The 14,724-nt window shown below is 49.5% G+C and overlaps 1 protein-coding gene across 4 annotated transcripts in view; it reads right to left on the bottom strand.

Annotated features, from left to right (window-relative positions):
• Positions 1 to 14,724, bottom strand: part of NTRK3 (neurotrophic receptor tyrosine kinase 3) — a 222,492-nt gene that overhangs the window by 189,791 nt on the left and 17,977 nt on the right. The window lies entirely within an intron of this gene.

Below are 14,724 nucleotides of genomic sequence, written 5' to 3'. Positions count from 1 at the left end.
AACAAACGTTTTCAAGAAGGCTTTCACCAAAAAGCAGGTGGAGGTGGTCCTCTCTAAAAGTCAACTGAAAGGGGGAAAAACATCTGGCATGTTCCCCTTGGACAATACGTGAAAGAAGTCCAACTTTGAAGTCTCTGAACATGTACACCCAACCTTACATTTGCCTGGGTGCAACAGCTGGCTTTGCACTTGACCCTGGAGAGGGGAAACATCTCCAAGTGATGCAGGATTGGAGTGATGAGAAAACACTGAGAACTATCCTGTGATTCTATTATTCTAGGCAAGAAAGTTCCAGGACCCCACACGGTGGTTCAGAGGGTGAATAAGTAGAAAACAGATCTTAGACCACTTCTAGAGCAGTTGCAGGGGCCACACATTCCTCCTCCAGCACTTGCTACACCCTGTGCTTGCACAAGAGCAGACGAATTAGTGTGACAGAAGTGCATGGACTTCCTTAAGCCACATCCCAAATAACATCCAGCTCAAAAAAGAAAAATACAAAGCCTGGACTAAATCTCAGTGTATTTCTCTGCTCTCACCATACAGATCCAAGAAAAGCAGAGACCCACAAGAGTCACCTCTGCTTTCCACATGTTCCATAATTGCCTGCATGCCCAGAGGGGTTAGTGCAAGGACGCAGCATGAGCCGCTGCATGACAGTGTAAGTCACGGTTCATCCTCAATGATCTGCTCATCGGCTTGGATCGCCTGTGTCCCAGACAGAATGAGAAACAGGACATTATTACAGCCATTTCATATTCCCTGCCAACATCTAAGGCCCCTGTGAACATTTGCAGAACAGAACACAGACTGGGAGGAGTCAGTCAGGAGTTCCAACAGCTCAGTGAAACCTTTTCGAGTCAGGGCAGGACTGCCAGTTCAGGTCCTGGGGCACAAGACTGCAGGACTGAGCAAGGCTACAAACACAGGCTGAAAATACTGCCCGTCTGCAACTCCTACATAGCAAAGTGAAGCTCCTCCAGGAGGAAGAAAGGGCAAGGGGAAAAGGAGGAACGGGATGATGTGGGTTTACCACCAGGACATGCTGAATCTACAACATCCAAGCAATGACCTTCAGGGAGGGATGGAGCAGTCCCAAGCCAGGAGCGATGGAGCAACCACAGCTGGGAAGGAGGCGGCGGCCAGATTGGCTCTTGTTTTATTGATTGTGTTTGCTAAAAAAAGTCAAGGTTATTTTTGACTTGACACTCAAAGCCATGTGGGCAGCATTCTAGAAGAGACAGAAAAAGATCCAAGCTTGTTCCCAGAACCATGCTTAGGCATGAATTTCTGATGACTCAGCTCTGGGGTATGGGGGTCTTGGGGGCCTCTCTATGGCCAAGCCCCTCTAGAAGTGACATTACACTAGATTGTAAATACAGCTCCACAACCTGTATTCCAGCCTCCCCAAACAAAGCCCATGAGCTTCCTGAGCCAGCTATGCTTTGGTACATTTGACACACATACAATATACAAGACATACAATACAATACCCATAAATTGAGAGATGAGAAGCAGCAGTGGAAATACAAGCACACACTTACACATAGGATAATCCCCCAAGCCCAGCAGCTGCTTCACATAGTGAAATGCAGGGAAATACATCTTTAAGTAGGTGCATAGGTCAGCAAGGGACTTTGGGTCCTTTAAGCTACACAAACCCTTCCTTTCTCAGGGATTTCCAGAAATGGCTTTTACCCTTTTTTCTCTGATTTTTTTCAACTTAGCAGGAGTTGCATCCTTGCTCCTAGAAGTGACAAATCGGTCTTGGTTTACAGGCACCTCAAAGATACACAGGAAAACCATTTTCTTTGGTTCCCTATTGCTTTGGAAAGAATAGTGTAATTTTGCACTGGCTGGGTTCACCTGAACCCACTTAAAAAAACAAAACAGAAATGCATCTTATTCTGAAAGCTCAAGGAGTCAAGCTGTGATTGAGAAATTGGCAGTGGTTGCACAGGAAAGCAAACCAACCAAGCAGAGAAACTCCACCCGTGAAAGTTAAGTCCCTCTCATGTCCTTCAGTGTCTCAACTATCTCCCTCTCTTTTCCTTCCAGGGTTTTGCTTGCCCTAGAAATCTTAAATCCTCCCACTTGCTGCTGAATACTGAGACCTTCCCTCCTCCTCTGCCTCGGTTCATTAACCCAGCAGGAATGCGGGTGCTGGGTTCACACCAAATACAGCTGTGACAGCTCCCAGCCCTGCCCTGGTCTCCTCAATCAGGTGCTGAGGTATGAATTACAGTCAGTGGACTACAGTTTATTCCTCCCTGTAAACATCTCTTAATACATATTCCTGTGGCATTCCTCAGTTATTACTAAGGCAAACTGCTCTTCTGCAAGACCCAATAGCTTCAAGAGCAATACCATACTTCACAAATCCTGAAGAGCTCACCACGTGCATATCCACCTAGACTCACATCCAACTTCTAATAGAGACCATATGAGACACATTGCTAACACAGATGAGGCAGCTTGCTTATTTTTTGGGTGAAGGATGGAGGGTAGGGCATGTTTGTTTAAATACTCACTCCCTTCTCATACTTCTTGTATGTTTGGAGGGTCCTGCTAGTCCAGGTCTCCTTGCTTGCTCTGCAGAGCTGAATTATACCATGCCTTCTACAGACAATCAAATTCCACCCTGGGAGTAGGTAAGGCTTTGCTCTCCCAACTCAGACTGAAACGCTGCACTTCGCATTTCTTACCCGAAGATACTCACTAGCATTTTACACCCATTTTCTCTTATGTCAAAACTGTTTTTGCTTAAGCAGCTCTTTTTCTTTCCCGGCACTTCTTCCTCCCTCCTTTACAAGCAGAAACCAGTTCCACCCAACTATCATTTATAAGCTACATGATGCCAGCTCTTCTAAGGCAGTGCATCTGTACCAGTGAAGTGCAAGGCAAATTGTCTCAAGTGCCCTGAAGTGATACTAACTCAAGCCCCAGAAGTGAAGCAGATATATTGCTCAGGCAGAGTCCTGGCAGAGAGGTTATTTTGCTTCTGCTTTCAGACCCAGACACTTACGCCTGGTGATCTATGCAAGAAGGACTACTGTGACAGACACACAGAAAATGGCTCTCTGTTTCCTTCATCAGCCTACTTATATTTAAGTCCCTTTTTCTTGAGTAAGGGTGACCAAAAACACAGCAGTCTCCAGGAGGTCTCACTTGTATAACAGCATGAGCAGCTCCCCACTTACACTGGAAACACCATGACTTGCAGCCTGAGATCACAATGGCCTTTATCACAGCCTCATCAGCCTGGAGGTTTGTTTTTACCCCTTTATGAAGCATTGCATCAAGCATTTCTATTCACCAGGTCATTTCCAATGGACATGATTTCCTAGCAGGCAGCAAAAGTCCCATTACACCCACATTTACATTCAACCCACTTGGCATTACAGACTGTCTCTTGGTTTTGTTACTGTAGCTCTTCCCATTGGCTGTCCTCAACCCAATTTGTGGTCCCACAGCTCGGGCAGTGAAGCCCATGAGCATGCTCCTGCCTTTTGTGCCAGTGTCCTTAACAAACCCATGAGCCAGCATCACCTCCAAGGAACCTCAGTAGTTACCTCATCTTTCAACACCTCCCACCACCACTGCCCCACTTCACCTGCAACACCTAGGCTATGCTGTGTCTTCTCCAGAAAAACAACTCACTTCTGACATAATGCAGCATCAAACTGACCTCTCATCACAGTGTCCTCTCTTTGCTGAGGAAATCAGCTACCTTTCCAAAGGAAGGCATGGGGTTAGCCTGATAAAAGTTAACCTTAGGAGGCCAACCCTGCATCACATCTCAGCCTCCATGCACCCATAGACATGCCTTTACAACTTGTTGAAGGCCTGGTACACCGCTGCAGTCAGAACAGTGGTCAGCCCTGAGCTTGCATGCTGTGTCCCAGTTAATAGCAAACTTGTGAAGTGTGAAGCCCTGTTTGCCAGCTCGGCAGCCTGCAAGCACCACGTCTCACTCAGATCCCAGAGCACCATGTGAAGCCAGCAAGGCAGCAGGTGTCTTTGCCCCGGCATCACACAGGTAGAAAATCAGTATTCTTGCTGACCATAAGATCACCAGGTCACAGGGTTTAGGTTTCAGCTGGTCTCCAGAAGTGCCAGGACCTTGCCCCACTTGCTGCAAGTGGACTGGTAGCCACCAAAGCTGTGGGAGCAGCAATTCCTTTCATTCCCAGAAGGACACCATGCAAGGTGGTGTCTGACAACACAGGCTGGTGTCACCTTCTTGAGACCACAGGTCACCACATACTCCCCCTTCCAGCCCAGGGCCAACGCAGCACAGGAGACTGGGATTTAATCACAGTCAGGCTTGTTTCATCCCACTTGCATGAGGCAGAGGTGAACAAACAGCCTCATGACAATTTACCAAGCGATTAGCTTGAGGCTACTTAATGTGTCTGGCCTTCCTTCACCCTCCTCATACAACAAGGATAATATTTATCTAATCTCTCTTGGCTTTTCAAGCACTGTGGTCAACAGCTAAAAAAGGCACCTGATAAGCACTAAGTATTAACACAGCATGTGTACACATGTGGTACCCAAATCTGTATCTATTCCAGACTGGAGGGGAAAAAAAACTTTTCATGAGGATGCCATCAGCTCCAATCAGTGCCTGAGCAGATGACACATCCCTGTTAGAGCCATGCTTTGCAAGTGCCACTCATGTTTGGATGCTGGGCAGTAAAGAGGTTGCATGCCAGCAAGCAGACAGCACCCCAACACACACACAATTATATATATATTACATATATATATATAGGGAAGGCAAGCAGAGCATTTGCCTTCTCTCTCCTGTAGGGCAATAGGAAAATTGATTTGTCACCCAGGCATATTAAACCTCCCAATCCAGACAGAAGCATTAGCTTTCAATTACCTGATATGTTTAGCATTATAAACAAACCGCTTGGCACGACAGCTCCAGACCATGCAAATGTGAATTTGATTGCACTGGGAATAGAGGGAAGACACCTCCAAACCCTTGATCAGTAAGACCTGCCTCGTTCAAGAAGAAGTGCTGCCGATGTTAATGGGAAGCCCTGAAGGCTGGAAAATCTGTGACACTGGGCAGGTCCCACATCCCAGGGCAAAGCACAGACATGGTGGGAATTTCCAGCTACTTTTATCCATCCCTCACACCCCAAAAAGGGACGAGGAAGCCATAAAGGAACCAGGCACCTTTCACAGTATTATAAAGCACTTATCACATACATTTAATAAGCAGATGCAAAAAGGACTTGATTCCCTCAATGTGGAAGTTATAAAAGTCAATTGGTAACAGAACCTTAAAGTCAAGTGCAGCTGAAAAAATACTTACAGGGACAATATTTTCCCCATTAAAGCAATATTTTCCCCTTCCCAAAAAGCATGGAAAGGTCACTCAGCAGTGGATATCTTTGCATCATTAAGGATAATTTGAGGTCAGTGGGAAAAGGAGGGGTAGAGAAAGCAAATCCAGCTTTGTAGAAACAATTATGAGCATAACCCCACAGTGTAATTGTGATTCGTCAAGGTAACAATCATAAAACACACAACTGTGACACAGCTTCCTCTGAGCTGGCAGATCTGCTCCTCCTGACAAGGTCATGTAGGGGTACTTGGGTGCTGGAGAGGGTGCAACAGGGATGCACTCAGTCCCCATCCCATGGGCCCAGCCACATCCAGCCCAGCAATCCAAACCAGACCCTCCCAGGAAGAGTGAGCAAAGGAAAAAGTTTCCAATCCCCAGCTGGGGAAGATGTGGAAATGATATGGTTATGCACAAGCCACTGCACAGTGGTGTCTCAGCAGTGCTCCTGGAGAAATGCTACTGGTACACACAAGCAACTCATAGGACATAAGGCATTCAGAAGAGAGGACTCCCCCACAGAACACCTTTTGGATGAGTCCAGATGAGCTCCACGCTCACCCCAGCAGCATCTGCCTGGCCCTAGGCTGGCCAGGAGCAACCGGCAGGTGCAGAAGAGCTGCTACAGCTGCACTATCTAACAAGACTGTCATATAGAGACACCCAGCTGTGGAAGATGCCCTGAGAAATAGCTTTAGGCTCAGCTGAACACATTAGGGGTTTCTTCCAGGTACCGCACTTAAGGCATCCTGCCTGGCACCCATAAGGACATATAGGAGCTGGACAAAAGTACATACTCTTAAAAAACAGACAGCAGCACCAGTGTGACCAGGACTTCATCCTTTGCTTTTGTCCCCAGGGGTAAAAGATCCTCTTAGGCACAGGGTGTGCTGTGCCCCATGTTTGTGCACTCACCAGATTTCCTTCTACGATCTCCTCAAGCCTCTGCATCCCCCACCAGCTCTGGAAGGTGACTTATGGAGCAGAGAGCATCCCTCACAGGGACAATGTGTCAGTGTTACTAGAGGACAGCAGGCTGCCTGGACCCAGCATGGACAGATTGCTGCAGAACACAGGAAGCAGTATGTACTTGTTATTGCACACTACATCCAAAGTTTTTCAGTGTAGGGAGTTATGCCCAGTCACACAATTTCAGAAAGGAAGAAATAGGTGGAAGTGGGATGGCAGGGCTGAAGAAGTGCCGTAGGTGCAGCTGTCGCACAACCAATACCTGCTTTAATATTCCATCACTATTACTCAGCTAGTGCTGGGAGGAAGCAGCCCTGGGGTCCCAAGTAAAATCATTCCAGTGTCCAAAATCATTCCAGTGCTGAAGAAACCTCATTTATCAGAGCCAAGCAACGGTGCAAAAGCTTCAGGAGGAAATTCCCAAGGGCTGCAACATTTCAGGGAGCAGGGTTGGGAGGACAGTGCCCCTGAACCTCTCTGCATACAGGCTGGATTCCTGGTTCAGCCCCAGCTCCCTGCCCAAAACTTTGGCACTTCCCAGCCACTGCAGGCTCCCTTCCTAACTCCTTCATAATTATTTATTGCCTGTCACCATCTGACCTCTGCACAGTCCCAAACCTCACCCAAAGTGAGAAAGCATGAGATGGGATGGGCAGTTAAGTCCTGCAGACATGGACATAAATACACAAATACAGCCACCTTGGGGTAAAGCATCAGTAAAAGTGAGAGTTCACTCTCCACCTGCAGCACCAGGCAAAGCTCACTCCCCTTTTCCTCTGGGTGGCAGACTCAAAAATAATGATATCTGCCTGCAGGGCATTTCTTTCATTACTCACTGAGAGGAGAGCCTACAAAGCCAGTCCTCTGTGCCCAGTCAGTTTCTTTCAACTGTTAGACATGGATCTGGGCTATATGGAGCAGAGACTCCTGGCTCAGGACTGCTAGCATCAACCTGGGCATGCCTAATCACAAAAACCCATCTCCACACTAGCCATGTAGCCATCTAGGATGAAAGGGCAATCCAAGTGCAGGAAGAAACATTCCCCTGGGAGTTTACACCACACCAACCTCAGGGTGAGGCAGCACCCTTTGGTCTCCCACCCCCCATGTAAAGGAAAGGAGCTCCCAATTTTAGGCAGCTCTCCAAACACCTGCCATGCTGAAGGGAAGGGTGCTTTATCCATAGGATTTCATATGCAGTGAGAGCCAGCAGTGTACAGCTTTTGTGGTCTTTAAAGATCAAACAGCATTTTATAGAGGAAGCAGTACCCTGGTCAAAATCGGCTTCAGTAATCGCATTCTGCCTTATTAAACCCTCCCCGCAACTTCAAACTGGAAGTCAGATTCCCCCACATTCCCATCTCCAAACAGGTCTGGGGCTTTTCAGAAACTAAACTATATGAATACATATATATTAATACAGGCAGACAAAGCTGCCAAGCTCTGCTCCGAAGGCAGCAGTGTTTCTCTCCTGGAGAGCACAGTGCCTACACACATTGGCAAGGCAAGGAGATGTACTAAAGGTATGGGATCACTAGAGTTCAGCTCGGCAGGAATAGCTCGTGGTACAGAGTGGTGCCAAAGAGCACGTGGCAGAAAGGAGCCCCCACAAAAAGGCCCAGGGTCTTGGAGATGGTCAAGATGATATTCTGATAGACCATATTAGCTCAGCTAGGACCCAAAAGGGAGCCCTGCCAGCCACATGCATACATTGCACTTCAAGCTGTGCTTGAAGACAGGAAAATGGATGGAGGAGGAAAAGGAGAAAATAAAATCTCCCACGAATTGGCTGTTACTGTGATATATGGCACTGGGAATGAGGAGGCAGGAACAGAAGTCCAGCAAGAGCAGAGACAAGAGCCAGGGATGGGGCTGCACAAGTGCCATGATGGGAAGGGTCTGCAGTCCTTAATCCAGACCTGCTGCCACCCACCCACACAAACCCACAAGCACATTTCCCAAAACCACAGCCGCCACGGTAGTCTCAAGTCAGGAACTTTTTACACCCACATCAGCTTCATCTCAAATCCTGTTCCAATGCAGCTGCACATTTTTGGGTGGACCCTTTCCACTGCTCCCATGCCTGGGTCCTGGAAGCAGCACAGAAACCAGAGCTTGGAGCCGCAAACCGTGGGTGGCGAAAGGTCCCTCAGCTTCTGCACAGTTATGGCAATCGAGCAGCCAAATCCAGTGCCCTGCCACAGTCCACCATCCTGCTTTAACCTCCTCCACAACGCCCATAGTGCGGCTCATCCCATTTCCAGCTTTCCCACACACCCCAAACATAGAAAAGCCACTGCCCAAGAAAGGAGAGGGGAAGGAACATCTTTCTTGGACTTGGATCCTGCTCCCACGACACTTCTTTTTTTTTTTCCCTCCCAAATGCCTCCCAAGGAGCCTGAACTTTGATCCTGCAGCATTTTGGCTCCTCGGATGTAATGAAGCTTGAACAAGCAGGCAGCAATGCCCAGCTGGGCTGGCCACAGGCCAGGCTCCCAGCTGCTGTGCTGAGGGCAGCCACAGGCAGAGCAGCTCCAACCTGCAAGGAGACTTGCCAGGGTCCCCATTACCTACACAACACGGCAGTTCTGCCTGACCAGCTTCCAGCTGCTCCCTGTAAAGCCAAAGGGCCAGGTAAGTTCTCCAGAGAGTTTATTTTTGAGCCAACTGCCGTGACCCGCCCTTGGCTTGTATCTGCACTTCAATTAAATCACAGCCAGCTCTGCCCACCCTCCTCAGCAGCAATGGAGGGGCTCCTCCCTCATCCAGGAGAAGGGCTCAGATCCCCTTTTCCCCAGGAAAAGCCATGAAAACAAAACCTCCTCCCTTCCCTCTGCCAAGCTTTTCCTACAAGGGGCACACACACTGACTTGGCTCTTATTGATGAGGCTAATAAACAGAAGCATCACTCAGGAGCAGGGGGATGTACTCATTAAGACATAGTGACTCAGAGCTCCAGGCTTCCTGGGATAACAGGTATTTTGTGAGAAGTCAGCTGGCTCTGAAAAGGAAAAGCTAACCAGCATGCCTTTAAACATGACACAGGCAGGAGGAGGCAGGGAGGGGAAGAAAGGAGAGCAAGGAGGCACTAGACACTTTAAAAGCTCCTCTCCCAGTGCTCTACTTTGTTCATATAAATGTAAAAAAAAAAGCACCTTAGAAAAATGTTATAGAAGACTCTGACAGCCAGAGACACTGCTAACCAGGCTGTTGTGTTTGAGCTGATCCAGCTACGCAAACAACAAATCCTGGGGCTGTATCTAGCTCGTCTCATGGCTCGATCTGCCATTCCTCTGGATAAAGGCATAACTGAATTACAGAGAAGCCTTTGCTTGCCCAGCACCTCGACTCACAGCCAGGGCTTCTCAGCACAGTAAAACCAGCCCCCTGACCAAGACCCAGCCCTTCAATCTGCACAGGCACCTCCTTCACCAGGGCCAAAGGTGGGGTGAAACCCTTGAGCTCACACTATCCAAGCACACTGCTGGCTCTCAATCAAATAAAATTCATTTTACACCGGGAGCAAGGCAGGAGAACACAATGTGAATTACTGCAGCTTGGGCAACATGTAACAAGCATTAACCCAGCACTGACATCCCCACTTTGCACTAGCGGGGTCTCCTTGCAGCATTTGAAGGTTTTGTTCATCACTGGGACTTGGGGTTTGCACAGAGGTTTAACACCACAGTGGTGGGATGCAGTGATGTTCAGTCCCAGACAGGCTGTGGCAGCCCCACATGCCCCTCTCCATAGCCCAAGGCCACATCCCCTCTTATGAGACATGAGCATAAACACGATGAGCCTGATAGTTTGGTGCTCCTGAAAATGAGCCCCCTATTGCTGATGGATTCCCAGGAGGCTGGCATTAAACTGACAGGTATAAAATCTCACAGGAGTACCTGAGGAATCCAAAGTTCCTGCTCAGTAGTAACTGAGGAGAGACAGGGAGCAAGGAAGTCACCTCCTGCCCTTTCACCACTTGCTCTGAAGGTGAATTTAGCTGGAGACATGTTTTTTTGGTGATGTTCGGGGCCATAGAGCAATTTCAAAGCCAAAAACAGATTGCTGGAGAAGTGATCCAGGGTGATGTTGTTGTATTTTATTTTTGTTGTTGTTTTTGCAAAAAGAAAAAAGAAAATTCACTCAAACTTTTTTTCTGCTCCTGGGCAGCTGGAGACCCAGGAGGGTCCCAGCACCAGCCCAGCCTCAGAGCAAACTACATCAACCCAGAGGGTTATCAGTGAAGGAAAGCACATTCTGCACAAAGAATAGGGACATTGTCTGCCCTCGGCCACAGGCAGCCCTCCAGGGAAGGGCCTGGCTCAGTCACAGCCTGCAGCAGCTGGGGCCCAAGAACCCGCACCGTGTGCCAGGCTGGGGCTTACCGGGGACAGCAGCTGGCCGGGGACAGCCCTCCCACACCTGGCTCCTCCTCCTGCTGTGGATATCGCAACAGGATGAAGAGCTGCCGCCGTGCTCTCTCCTGAGCAGCAGGACGGCTGGGACCCGGTGTCACCAACCCCACCAATATGACCCACTCTGACCTCACTCAGCCTCCCTGCACCAGCCTTGCACCAAGCCTGTGGGATGCCCACCAGTCCCTCAGACACCCTCAAGCCTGCCAGGCAGCCACAGACCCAACCAAAGCCCCCAAACCCAGGCCACCATCAAACCACACTTATCTCCAGCAGCACTGGGTCAAAACACTCTCTGATCTCTCCTACTGCAATGCCAAGGCTTGCACTCATCCTCTGGGACAGGACACACAGTGTTACCACGCCAGGCTTGTGCCCATCACCAGACTACCAAAGTTTTCTGCCCCTAAATCATCATTTACAGCCCTTCTAGATGTTTTGCAGGTTCTCAGCAAGGTCAGAAGGCAGAGCAGAGGCAGCAGGATGAGGACTGAGGGGAGGGCAGAGACCAGAGCCAAAGCAGCACTGGAATGCTCCAAGACCAAAAGCTGCAGCTCCTACCCCAGGGCTCTGGACCCTGTAGGAAAGCGGGGACAGATGTAAGACATTCCTGACTCCCACCTGAGCTGACACAGGCTCCAGCACCACTGAAATCACCTCGCTGACAACAACCACAGCCATGCCACCAGCTTGGGAAATGACTCTGTGCATCAGCAGCTGCAGCGTCCTCCATGACTTCCCCAAGAGCACATGCCATTTCCATGCAGCCAGCCCTGCATGCTCCTGCCCCTTCTCCAGCCCCAAATGCCTGGCATGCCTGTCCCACGAGGGCATCCCAGTTCCCCCAAGCAGTACAATGCAAGCACCAGCTCCCATTTCCAGATTTTCGGTGGCAAGAGCATCAGGGCTGCCTGGTCACAAGTCCTACACAAATATACCAAGCCAGTGAACTTCTGGGTGAGAGGCAATATGTGATTATCCAAAGTTCCCCCACACTGACCAACTTCTGCCCGTGATGGTTTTCAGCTGGGCTGTTTTTGGCTTTTCACATCTTTCCCCAATCTCCCATTTGAAAAATCCTGTAGTTGCTATGGAAATAGTCTCATCAGTATGGGTGGAGCGTAGCAGCACCAGCCAAAACTCCCTGTGGATCCCAGTTGACACCAGTGCCTAGGAACTGGCAGCACTGGAGATTACCCCATGCTGCAAGGGAATACACTGAGTTTCAAGCAGCGCTTGGCACTGATGGATGAGTGAGACCCATCTGGGACTCAAGGGCAGGGACCTGCAATTCACCCAGGGATAAACAGGTAAAAATAATAATTGAGACATTCTCAGGCTGGCTAAAGGATGAGAGGCTTGTAAACAGCACAAAGCTGCAATTTGCCCCAGCAACACTCTCACCTTGAGCAGGAGGTGGCCACAGACAAGGGTACCTGAAGCAGAGCTGAGTTTTGTCACTGGCCCTGCCACAGGCTTGATGCACCTCTCGAGGGAGGCTTCTGCTGCCTGCTTTGTACTCCCAGCTCTGACATGAAGCTAATAAGCAAGCAGGGTGTGAACAGCAACCATCAAGTGCTGTGAAGAGGGCTGGACAGCAGAGCAGGGATCTTTCCCATGTGGCAAAGAGAGCAGCATGTTGTGCGATTGCTATGTGCTCCAATGGACCCCCTTCACCCTCTGAGTCACCCCCTCCCAGCTGAGAGCTCTGGCTGCAGAACATTCACATTTTACACTGCAATCCAATTTCTTGCTGAAAACACTGGCAGGGTCTTTGCAGACGATGGATTATCCTTTACCATTAGAGCTTGGAGCGAGGTCCCCAGACACTGAAGACCAGCTGAGCGGGAAATGCATCTTCTCTAGGGGAGTGGACAGCAGGCCAGCAGCACTCAGTGCACAGGGAGGTTCTTCTGGCAGATGTGCTGCAGCTGCCATCAACCCTGGATTTAGGGTAAGTGCTAGGGACCTCCATCTCCATCACCCCACCCAGCTGGGAGACGGGGAGGATGTGATGCCCCTGCCAGCAGCATGGACACCTCCTGCCTCTGGCCATGCTGAGCAGCTGTATTCAACCCACTGGCATCTGTCATCTTGTCACCAGCTGCAGCTCATGACAAGTGACAACAGGAGGCTCTCCAAGATGCAGGATGCAAACACAGGTCCCAGGCACTACCATGGCTGTCCCCAGCCATTCCCAACTGGAGATCACAAATGGCAGTTCAACCCTGATGCAATCTGGTGCCACAGCAATGAGTTTCCAAGCTGTGTGGTGGACAGTCACATCACCAGACCCTCATCAGCAATCACTGTGGACCACCACAGGCCAAACTCCTCTCACAGCATCACTACATGTTTGGCAATGAGCAGGATAAAGACATTTTCCCAAGCATTTGTTTCCTGGAGCGGGGTTTTCCTACACTCAAAGCTGATGCCACCATGCAGATCTCACCAAGCTTCACCATCCTCCCCCACCAACCCCACACAAAGCCCCTCGGGCTGTCACACAGCACATCCCACCCTCTGCTCCCAGTCCTGCCTGCAGTGGGAGAAGCACACAGGCAGCACCAGCACAGCACCATGAGACACAACGGCACATCCACTGGGCTGACACAATTACTGGTGCCAGGGAGAATCTGAGCACTGCACAGAGCATTGATGGACCCTGACAGTCCTTACAGCTGCATGACCCTACTCAAAGGGCTAAATAACAATGTGCATCATTCAGACTGCAAGGTGCACATCTACTTTGGGAGCATCTTTGCCAAGATCCCAAATGCTTTCCCAAAAGGACACACTCAAGAGAGAAGGATGTGCTTGAGCTGTTACTGAGCCATCCAGAGATGATGCAAATAATAGAAGCCTGCACTCCAGCAACTGTTCTTCCTAGTCCAGATTTAACAAGTTCATGGCATAAAGCAGAAAGTAGCAGATGAAATGGCTACCACCACCACCATTCTGTCCCATGCCCATGGAACACAGTCTCTCTTGCTCCCTGCTGGCAGAAATCTCATTGCAACAGCCCAAAATCATTTTGCTCCACAGTTTTGAGATATTATTGAAAGGAGTTGCATGCAGAGCTGCCTGCAAAGCAAAGGGACTCTACAAAAGCAGTGGAGAGACCTGAGTCAGCCCCACTTGGACCAGGAATAGCAGACCCAAGCTCAAGCCAGGGGAGCAGCCAGGCACCCATGACTCTGTGGCACCATCCCCTCCATCTCAACACTATGCCAGCACATATCACCATCCCTCATGCAACATCTCCAAAGGCCTGGGTGACAGACTGTGCAGTCCCAGTTCCCACAGTCCCTTTATTCCCTGTGACCCAGAAGCCATTTCAGCAACGGAGCAGAAACCACAGAAAACTAAAACACAGACCAAGTAAACAACTTTATCTCTCATCACACGACAAAACTTTCAGGATGTCTTAAGATGCAATTTCTCCAGCATCCACCTTTTCACTGTCTTTACCCCAACTTGGAGGTCCCCATCAAAACCTCAGCAATGCAGATGCCTTGGTGAGGCCTGGTCTGCCCTGAGGATGCTGCTACCAAGAAGATTCAGTTCCTAGGGAGCAGAGCAGCACTTTGGTGCTGGCTCCTGGGGAGGGGACCCAGGTGGCTGCCTGGGTGCACCCCAGCTGCACCCCAGAGCACCCTGAGATGCCCAGCAGAGAGCCACCAGCTGTGCCCATCGCCTGCATAGCAGCACAGCGCCTCAGATAAAAACTCCCCACAGCCAACACAGTGAATAAGATTACAACAAATATAAACTAATGATACAGCTGTCAAGACAGATTAGACTGCACAGTGTAAAAAATTGCAGGGCTGTTTAGTCACAACAATATAAGATTAATTTATCAATACAGCTTATGTGGCACTGGAGAGATAGCAAATTGAATAAGTGAATCTTTTCTACACCTTGCTCAAGGAGGGAGTCTCAGACCCGATGGGTGTACAGGTCTGGATACTGGTGAGG

The sequence above is a fragment of the Myiozetetes cayanensis genome, unplaced genomic scaffold, assembly GCF_022539395.1.
Source record: "Myiozetetes cayanensis isolate MyiCay16 unplaced genomic scaffold, myiCay2020 scf14, whole genome shotgun sequence".
NCBI lineage: Eukaryota > Metazoa > Chordata > Aves > Passeriformes > Tyrannidae > Myiozetetes > Myiozetetes cayanensis.
The sequence above is the reverse complement of the archived record's forward strand: the minus strand, read 5'-3'. Positions and strand labels throughout refer to the sequence as shown.